The 10,022-nt window shown below is 67.1% G+C and overlaps 1 long non-coding RNA gene across 1 annotated transcript; it reads right to left on the reverse strand.

Annotated features, from left to right (window-relative positions):
- Window positions 1-8,724: 8,724 nt before the first annotated feature.
- On the reverse strand, window positions 8,725-9,134 carry LOC307055457. The gene is made up of 3 exons (XR_013810977.1): window positions 9,050-9,134; window positions 8,851-8,972; window positions 8,725-8,764 (listed from the first exon to the last, which is right to left on the reverse strand). It is a non-coding gene; the product is annotated as an uncharacterized lncRNA (long non-coding RNA).
- Window positions 9,135-10,022: the final 888 nt, after the last annotated feature.

The raw sequence follows: 10,022 nt of genomic DNA on the forward strand, positions 1-10,022 counted from the left end.
GCTCCCACGGGCCTGGCTGCGGGGCGGCAGTTGCTGGGGGTCAGGCTGCCCAGGCTGCCCAGGCTGGTTGTCTGCCGAGCTCATGAGTTAAAACAAAAAACGGGGAGAGTTTGCGTGTGTGGTGCACAAGGGGTGAAGGTTGAGGAGAGCAGCAAAGCCCACCAACACCGCACTCGGCAGGCCCGCAGGTGGGCAGGCTCCGTCGGCCAGGAGCCGAATCACGGGGGCCGAGGGTCAGCTGGGGGCTTCCCCTCTCCAAGGAAATCCCTCCTTCTGGGACTTTGCCCAGCGCCCCCTGCAGCCTGTCTTTCATCCTCTCCCCTGCCTTACTTTGTTTCTGGGCAGGGTTCCTGGGGAGAGGTAGCCGCTCTCTGGGAACAGCCCTGGGCCTCCCCTCCCCGGGGACCTGGCCCGGGAGAGGCAGAGCTGAAGGGCTTCTCCCCAGGGTGCAGGCTGGCCGGCCCCCAAGGCAGTGGGCACGTCCTCAGAGCCCCTGCTGCCATTTTGGACGGGATGGGCCATTTGCTGTTGGCTAAGGCGGGCCGGGCGGCCTTCTCTTGAGGCCCGAGAAGCACCCCTTTCTGAGGCAGCCAGTGAGCACAAACAGGGCTGCAGAGGAGGAGGCTGGGGCTCTTGGAGGCGGCTTGTGTCTTTGGGGAAAAGTCAGAACGGATGTGCAGAGGCCCATGTCCCCATTAAGTGCAGGGTCACAGGCCCAGGCTGGGAAGGGGGCACCCCGGGGCGGCTCGGGCAGCGTGTTCACAGACCGAGGGTGTGCATGGGGAGGGGGGCGGGGGCGGGAAGCCGGAGCCTGCACGGGGCCTCATCCGGAGGGAGAGCACGTCTGGAGCACGTTCCTGGGTGACAGCTCCGTGACAGATGGCCGGGGAGCAGGGATGTCTGGGGCCCGTTCTGACCCGTGGGCTCGCTCCAGGCTGGGCGGCCGCGGCCCTCGGGCTGGCCCCTTCCTACTGACCCCGGTCTCCCCCGGGGAGGGCTGAGTGCGGCGTCCGGCCTGCCCGGCTGGGCCCCACACCCAGCTCAGGACGGACGTCTGCGTGGCTTCTCGGGCCCCAGTGCGATGCCCGCGGAGGCCCGGGGTGGGCGGCGGCGGGGGGGGGTTTCTGTTTCCAGGCCTGAGGCCTTCTTGCCACTCGAGGAGGCTCCAAGTCCGGCAGAGCAGGCAGGGGTGGCCCTGTGAATTCCATTTCCTCCAGACCCCGTCCTGCTGTCCTTCCCACCCAGCCCCCACCGTCCCCTCCTCCCCGTGAGCGCTTATCCGTGACAGGCACGTCATGTCAGCCCTTAATCCCAGCGTCCCAGCCTCCCTCCTGCGGTTCACGAGCCTCCCACTCCTCCCCATCCGTTCCCGCTCCCCACCTCTGGGTCGCAGCCCCTTTGGGCAGGGGCCGTGCCCACCCAGGTCCAGGACCCGTGAAATTTGTCCTTAATTAAGTTGTCGCATGACAGGCTCCCACATGTGGGAGGCTAATAGTCTGCGACCCTCTCAGCCGCCTGTGGGGCGGGGGCGTCTTGGGAACCAGAGGGAGGGCTGGCTCATGGGGGAGGGGGAGGGGCGCCAGGCCGGTCCCACCGGCGGCGGCCCGGCCCGCAGCAGCGCAGGGCTGGTTGTGTAACTGTCCCCTCCCGCCGTGCTCCCTGCTCCTTGCAGAGGGGAGCCTGAGGCAGCGGCCTGGCCTTGACTGGGGCTGCCCCTCGGCCCCCTCTGGCTCTGTGCCCACTGGGAAAATAGCCGCTTTATCTCGGCCACCTCCGGAACTGCAAACAGCCACGTGTCCCTTGGGGGCCACTCTTGGCACACATGCCCTCTGCCCCACGTCCCAGGTGAGGTCGTTCACCCTCAGATGGGCCAACGGCCCCCCACCAGGCCGGCAGTGGGACGAAGAGACAGACGGGGCCGGGGTGTGAGGCCCGGGCGCGGGGTCAGTCCCGGAAAGGGCCGTGGGGCGGGAGGGACACGGCAGAGAGGCAGGGGGATGTGGGCAGCTAAGTGGGGCCGGGCCTGGGTGGTGAGAGCGACGGGGGCCCTCCTGGCCACCCAATGGGCTGTCCGCTCCTTCACCAGCCCCTTCCTTGGTGACAGAGGACAGGGACCCGCTCCCGTCCCTCCCACCTTCTCGGTGTCCCTCCATCCCCCTCCCGCCACCCATCTGTCCCCAACTCCCCAGGCTGGGGGCTCTGGTGCCTGTCCCAGACCAGCATGCAGTGACCCATAGGCTCTCAGGGCACCCCAAAGTGCCCAGGAAGGGCCCTCCCATCCTCCTGCCCGGCTTCCTTTGCCGTTCTAGGCCAACTCATCCCATCTGGGCCCCAGAAACCTCTTGGAAAGGGTCAGACAGCAACCTCAGGGGGGCAAAAACTTTAAAGTAGAGCCCCCAGCAGGCCGGCACGGCAGTGCGGCAGCAGGGGACGGGGAGGGGAGCGGGCCCCTGCAGGCCCTGGGGGCAGGCGCCATGCGTCAGAAGTCTGGCCTGTTCCCGATGCCAGGCCTCAGCCTCTGGGCCTTTCTGGGGTCCCTACAGCCTGGCAGAGTCAGAGGGCCCCTCTGTTGAGGGGTCCCCATCGCACGCAGAGGTTCTAGGAAGCAAGGTTCCCAGGCCACGTGTTGCCCTGCCTCCGCCCCAGACCTCCCACCACCTTCCGAGAGACAGGGGGCTTGTGGGGCTTGGCTGCAGGGGTCAGACCAGACCCCCCGACCCCAGAGGGGGCCCCAGAGGTGCCACTTCCAGGGATGTCACGAGGCTGGGTGGGCAGGGTGTCACCGTGGCGGATCTCGCTGCCCTCCCCTCTGACCAATGGCCCACAGTCCCAGGATGGGTGTCTGCCAGCGCTTGGGGCCGGGAAGGGGTGTCCCCTTCTGGCTTCTCCGAGGTCTGTGGGGGCCTGGGCCACGTTTGAAGGGACCCACAGGAGCCCGCTCTGCTGAGCTGGGCCTGAGACCCATCCCAGAGGCTGCTCCGTGCCCTCCAAATCCACAGGCCTCTCCCAGAGGGAGGACAGGGTGGAGGCCAGGCCCGTGGAGTGGGCGCAGGAGTAGGCAGTGCCGGGATGCCCTGGGGGGCCTTGGCCCCCAGACCCCAGAACAGTGGGCCAGTGTGTGGCCGTGTGTGGGGCGCGGGGTGGAGGCCCGGGCGGCTCAGGTCCCGCTCCATAAAGCCTGGCGGGAAGCTGTCGACTCCTCCGTGTTGACACAGGGGTGATGTCACCGCCAACCAATGGGGCACACGGCGGGGGCCCTGTGTGTGCTGCTCTGTACCCCGTGGGGCCCCGCCACGCACGGGGCGGGATCTGAAAGCCACCTGAATAAACCCAAGGGGCCCCCGCTTTTCCCCTGGGCCTTGTCTCCTGCACGTCCCATCCAGCCCCACTGCCCACACGTGAGAGGTGGCACGGGGGTGGGAGGGCCTGTGCCCTGGGCCTGAGTTCTCCTTAGGTATGCGGCCCCGGGGCCCTGTCCCCCAGCACCCCTTAACCCCGTCGACCACTGCTCCATCTTCTGGGGCCCCCCTGGCGGTCATGGGTCCCCGAGGCCGCACCCTACGCTATCCCTTGGGAGCATCTGTGCTCCCCCACCTGTGTCCCGAGCCCTGTCCTGCAGCCCTGCCCAGACCTCCCGGCATTCCAAGGACTCCCAGTGGCCCACGCGCTGCCAGGAGCCCCCCGGCACACAGCTCGCCCAGGCCTGGGACCGGCCCCCAGGCGACTCAGTGGCCCCAAGGTCCCCGTCAGTGCCGGTGGCCGTCCTGTTCCTGGCATCCCAACCATCCAACCCCCCCTCCTATTCCTTGTCCCAGGGCACGTTCCTCCCATCTCGGCCGTCCTTCCCTTCCTCCCCCGCCCTCCGGGGGCCTCTTCCTACCCGGCTCAGGGTGACCGCTCCTGCCCTGCTTCCTGACCCCGCTCCTCCGCCCCCTCGGGCTCTCCCAGCCTCCGATGCGTGCTGATGGCTCTCTGCAGAGCGTGGGAACCCGTGGCCTGCCGACCCCGGCGCCCCTGCCCCCTTCTCAGCTCTGCGCCCGCAGCGGCCTCCCGCCCCCCAGGACGGGCCCCACCAGGCCCGGGCACGTGGCGGTGTTGGGCAGTAGCGGGTCGGGCCCCGCGCTTGGCGCCGTGATGGTTTGCTGGTCCGGCCCCAGGCCCGCGCGGCTCCCCACAGCCCAGGCTGCCCGCCTGTGTCCGGCCAGGTGTTCGGTGCTGGAGCGCGGGCTCCCAGAGGACAAGGAGTGCAGTGTCTGCTTCATGCAACACGCTGCTGACAAGGAACAGAATACCCACAGTGACCGCTTCCAGGAAACGGCTCGGGCGGGGGCCGCCGAGGAGCGGGCCCCTTCCCAGCAAGCCGGCCTGCAGGTGGGCTTCCAGGAAGGGGCCCGCTGGTCCCCCTCACCCCTGGCCAAGGGCCAGCCGTGTCACCAGGTGCAGGCTGGGAGAGGTGCGGAGAAGGGAGGGTGCAGGGGGAGGAGGTGGGCGCGGTGGCCTGGGCCGTGGCCCAGTGTGGCCACCACAGCCTTAGGAGAGGCCCAACCTGGCCACGCTCCTTCTAGAACCTTCCGTTTGCCCTTTTGGGGGGGGGTCACACAATCTCTACTGGGGCCCCTGGCTCGGGGGCTTGTTGCTACGACACCCGGGGAGACCCTGAACACAAGAGGGAGACGAAGGAAAGGGTTCCAAGCTAGGCCGGGGATGGGGTCCCGGCCCCTAGCAGCAGCCAAGCCTCCTGGGCCCCCTTCCCCCGTCGGCATCGCCCCACAAGCCTCCAGCCCGGGCCCCTGCCCGCTGCGCCCTACGCTCGGTGCCACCTGGAGCCTGGGGTGGAGCGAGGGGCCCCCTGGCAGGCCCGGCCCTGTTTTCTGAGACTCCCCAGGGGGCGTGTCTGCTGACCCCAAACATCATTTGGGCCTGGTTAAGGGACATCATTTCCTTTGTACTGTTGGAGGTTTTTCTGTCTCCATTCAGGGCTACAGGGAGGGCCGGACCCCACCCCACCCCACCGTCCACAATCCCTGCCTGAAGGTGGGCCACGAGGTCATTAAATCCGGGCCCAGATCGAACCCACACATGCAACCAGGGCCACACAAAAGCCAGCAGTCCCCACAGAGCACCCCCAAACAGGACAGGGCCCCCATCCGTGCCTTCAGCACGGCCGGCAGGGTTAGTGACCCTGCGTGGAGATGCTCACTCACAGCTATAGCCACACACCTGCAGACACAAGCCCAGGAGACGCAGCCGGTCAGGCCTGCATAGCCTGAGAGCACACAACCGGACGACCGACCACTGCACACAGGTTCACGGGGACGCTCTGAAATGCGCGCACACACACACACACACACACACACACACAGGGACACACGTGTGGACATGTAGATACACGACACACAGGTACGTGGAGACACGTGTGGACACACAGACACATGGATACATGAACACACGTGTGAGCACAGACAGTCACACACACATGGACACAGATGCCTGGGCACACAGACATGTGAAGTCCTGTTTTCCGTAGACCAGAGATTTGGTGGTTGCTCAGCCTAAACCCTCCGGAGCGGCAAGGCTGGAGGAGGGTCCGGGCGTGAAGACCCTGGAGGTGACCGCCCCACCCCTGCTGGGGCTGGGAGTGAAATTCAAGCCCCTGTTTGCTTGGTGACACTTAACTCAGAGCAGGGGCATTTTGAAAGTGCCTTTGGGTGGGGGGGCAGGGCCTGCCTTACAGCCCCCTCTGGGCCCCTTCTCTCAAAGCAGGAAGTCGGGCTGGGCCAAAGGCAAACACATTCCAGCCTGGGGTCCCCAGCTCCACGGAGGGGCTCTGCCGTGGGTGCTGGCGACCTGTTTTCCCAGCCCGGGTGGGGCTCACAACCTGGGCCGGGGCTCTGGGCCCACCCCCGCCCTCCCCACAGGCTGCCCACACCCACCCAGAGCCCTCCAGGTGGGTCCCCTCCTGGTTGTCGCCCAGGGAACCAGCCCTGGAAACAGAGCAGGCGGGCACACCCAGGGTGGACGCTATCATGCACACGCGGAGGGGCAGGCGCGTGGGCACAGCCCACGTCAGGCAAGGGCCCGAGGGCCTCGGACACCTTCCCCAGATGGATGTGGGGAAGAGCCCCTACCCTGGCCTAATGCCAATCCAGAAGCACCCCCTTCCCCAGGTCAACCTCAGGTTTCCAGGTGGAAGCCCAGAGCAGGAGTGCGGGTATGACCAGGAGGGGCTGCAGCCCCCGAGGCCCTGGCCCCACTGCCTTCGGCAACCCTGCTGCCCTGGAAGTGGACAGAGTCCTCCCTATGCCCGGAAGAGGTTTCCAGAGTGCCTGTGTCTCTCCTCCTCCCACCCATGGCCGGGTCGCCCTCGGGGCCACTCCGGCGACCTGCGGTGCCCACCCCACGACCGCCATCCCCTGGGAAGCTGGGTTTTCGTCTTCTGAGGCCCAGCTTTGCAAAGCTCCAGGAGAGACGGGTGCCTGTGAAAAAGGCCACGGGGAGTTCTAACTCATGACACCTGAAGGATAGGTTTCCTTGTCCCGCTGGCAAAACCCACGTGGGCGAGTCCAGCGGGCCGTGGGCCTGGAGATGGATGTAGGCTCACCCGTGGGCTGCCCGCTGGACTGTGAAAGCCTCCCCGGGGTGGGGGGCAGGAGGCACTGGGGAGCCCCCAGGGGTGCCATGGGCTAGCCTTCATTAAACGCCTTCATATAAATGCAACCCTGCTGACCACCTGCCCTGCTGGCCTGGAACCGTCCCCTTCTCAGCCCTGGAATTCTCATGTCTCCCATCAGGCAAGAGGTGGGCCCCAGAGAGGAGACCAGACACATGGAACCCATGGGGAGTGCACGGGGGGCAGCTCGTGGGGCCAGAGCCAGAGCAGCCAAGGGCCCCGCAGCCCGGACGCTGGGAAAGGCACGCGCTCGGGGTCTCCCAGGCCTTTGCTATCTCTTCTCGGTCAGCTGGCCCGCAAGGCATTTCCTGACTGCCCCGAGCACGGGAAGGGGTCAGGGACCCAGCCCTGTTTCCAAGGGCTTCTCCCTCGGGTTCCCAGCGCCGCGCCTGGCGCCCAGGAGCTGGGAGGCCTGGTTGGGGGGCGGGGGGTGGGGGCGGCTAGAGGCAGCGGGGCGTCACCGGCCAGCTGTTGCTTTGTACCCGGACTCCGGCCACGAACACGGGCGGGGGCTGCACTTGCACCCCGGGCGCAAACCCCAGGCCGGACGCCAGCAGGCCGTGGCCCCGGGCCTTCACCAGCAAGATCCCCATCCCGGCCGTGGGCCCCCCTCCCCGCTGTCGCCTGCCTAGTGAGAGCTCGCCCCACAGCGCCCCTGCTCTGCCCCTCACTGGGGTCTCCTGCTTGTAGCCCCCCTGCGCCCCCCTGCTCCACCGCGGCAGAGTGCAGGGAGGGGACGCCTTTGTGCCCCGAGCCCAGTGCTCAGGGCCTGCAGGGCTGTGGATGAGTGTGGCGGGGCGGTGCACTTCCCAGGAGCGTGACCGGCCTGGGCCGCATGTCAAGACCACTCCCCTAGGATAATTCCAGAAACGGATCCCCTAGACCAGGCCTTGGGGGTCCGGGGCAGGGGCCTAAGGAGGCCTAGGTGATGTGTGTGCAGGAGGGGCTTTATGTCGCGGGACCTCTTCCTCACCCTCAGACCCGACGTCTCCCTGCAGGGAACCCCTGGGTCCCACAGCCTGCCGCCCCTGCCCCGGTCCCCACGTGGTGCCTGCCCTGTACCTGGAAGTCCCAGTGCCCTCTGCCGTCCCACCTCACAGGCCCTTTCATTGCCCACCCCTCCTGTCCACAGCCCCCCACCCTGTGACCCTTCCCCACCCACCGCCCCTTCCCATCCATTACCCACCACGCCACCCTTTGTGTCCGCCCCCTCGTGGCCCACACGCCTTTTCATGTTCCCCATCCCAGGCCCCATCCCAGCCCCATGTCCCCCCAGCCCACGGCGCAGCCCCCTCAGGCAAACAGCTCAAATCCAGAGTCCCTGAGACCAATTCCTGTAACTGTGTTTATTGATGAGTCCAGGGCTTCTGGGGAGGCCCTGGCAGGGAGGGACACAGAGCGAGATAGACACACAATGGAATGCTTCGAGGTTTGCTCCGGATGTTTGGAGCGCCCAGACTAGGTGAGGGGACGGTGGGGCCCCACACACTCGGGCCCCCTGCCAGTCGCCCCCAGACAGAGATGGATGAGAGGTGGGCGCTGGGGGGGCGCAGGCCGAGGAGGCCAGGCCACTCAGCAGCTCACTCATTCGCTGAGAGACCCAGGCTCGTTCCAGAACCCCAAACCAGTGCAAACGACTTAGTGCAAATTAATTCAGGAGGGACGGGGAGACAGGGTTCTGGAGGCTCTGAGTCTTCTGAGCAAAGGACAGAGGAGAGAAGAGAAGAAAAAAGACAGAGAAAAGGATGAAGAGGAGGGAGGGAGGCTGGTGGTGGTCTCTGGGCCGCGGCAGGGCGGAGCCGCAAAGATGGAGTCGCGCCGGGCGGGGGTGGGTGTCGCCGCGGCGCTGCTCTTCCGATGGTGTGGGTCGTCTGTTCCTTTAGCTCAACCTGCGGACAGAAGCAGGACGTGAGGGCGGGTCAGGGTGGTCCAGCCAGGGGGCTTTGGGAGGGGCGCCCACGCCCACCTTCCAGAGCTGATTCCTGAGTCAGGGTGTGTAGTGGTTCCAGAATGCAGCATATTCTCAGTCAGAGCTAGAAAGACTTGAAGAAGTCCGGGTTCCAAGGCCCAGGCATGAGCTGGGTAGCACCATTTCTGCGGGTCAGGATAGAATGAGTGCCCAGCTCTCGGCCCCGAGCCCCCAACCCTGCCCCCCTCCGTGTGCGGCGGGGGCCCCCCACCTTGTCATCTTGAGGGTTCTGGGGGTTCAGAGAGCAGCAGTAGTGTATTGGCTCCTTCAGGAAAGTAAAGGAACAGAGATGCTGGGTGTTCCAGCTCCCCCGCGGGGCCAGCCGAGAATGTTCTACGGGAAAGAGGACGGCCATGAGGGCTGGGTGCGGGTCAGTTGGCCCGGGGGGCCTGGCCTGTACCTGCGCTCACCAGGGAGGCCGGACAGCGTCCCGTCTGTCCTCGCCGTCACGCCGGACCGTGTCATGTCCTTCTGCCCACATCCCGGCGCCCGGCCTCCGTGGCTGGCAAGGCACGTCGACACCCACTGGAGACACGGCTGTGGGCAGAGGAGGCGCTGGCTGAGTGCGCAGCGGTGGCCGAGGGGGTGGGAGGGCAGCGGGCTGGACACTTACCCTCGTCTCCGGTCTGAGCGCGGACCGATCCCTGCTCCGTCACCGCCCGCAGAGGCCCGCCTTGGCCACGGGCTCAGAGGCCAGTGATCCCCGGCTCGCCGCCAGGCTCCAGCTCCTCGACCCTGCCTGCGCCCCGACCTCCCACCCCCCAGAGATCTCATTCACGCCGCCCCGCCCCCCTCGCCTAGTCTGGTCTCGCCAGTGCCCTTGACTCCCCTGGGTGCTGTACTGTCTGCCGTGCCAGTCCCAGGGGCGGGCGGTAAGGGCCAAGTGTCACCAGTGTCACCAAGTTCACTGGGGGCCCTCCCGCGCCAGCCCCTGGGCCGCAGTGCCGCATGGGGATGGTGGCCCGCTGGGCCCGCGGCAGCCTCCTTGCTGCAGAAATCTCCCTGGGGCCCTGTCCCTGTGGCCACCGCTCCCCCCAGGTGATGCCCTGCGGCGGTTCCCCGCACACTGCGCCTGCCTTCTTGCCCGTTCTCCGGCCCTCGAGGCTCCGGCTCAGGCCTCAGGAGGCCTGGGCCAGAGCCGCCCCTGTACCTGCTACTAAATGAACTGCAGTGGGTGAAGTGGCAGCTGGGGGCCCACTGACCTGAGTCCCCCGCCTCGTCCTGTCTGCCCCAGGGCCTGAATGGCCCCCATGTGCTGGATCATCTCCCTCGCTGGCAGCCCTGCCCCATCTGCCTCCCGACTCTCTGGAAATGCCCTCTCTACCTGGGACAGCCGCAGCTCCCAGCCCGCCCTGCCTCAGCTCCCCCTGAGACGATGTCACC

This window comes from Hyperoodon ampullatus, assembly GCF_949752795.1.
Source record: "Hyperoodon ampullatus genome assembly, chromosome: 7".
Taxonomy (NCBI): Eukaryota; Metazoa; Chordata; class Mammalia; order Artiodactyla; family Ziphiidae; genus Hyperoodon; species Hyperoodon ampullatus.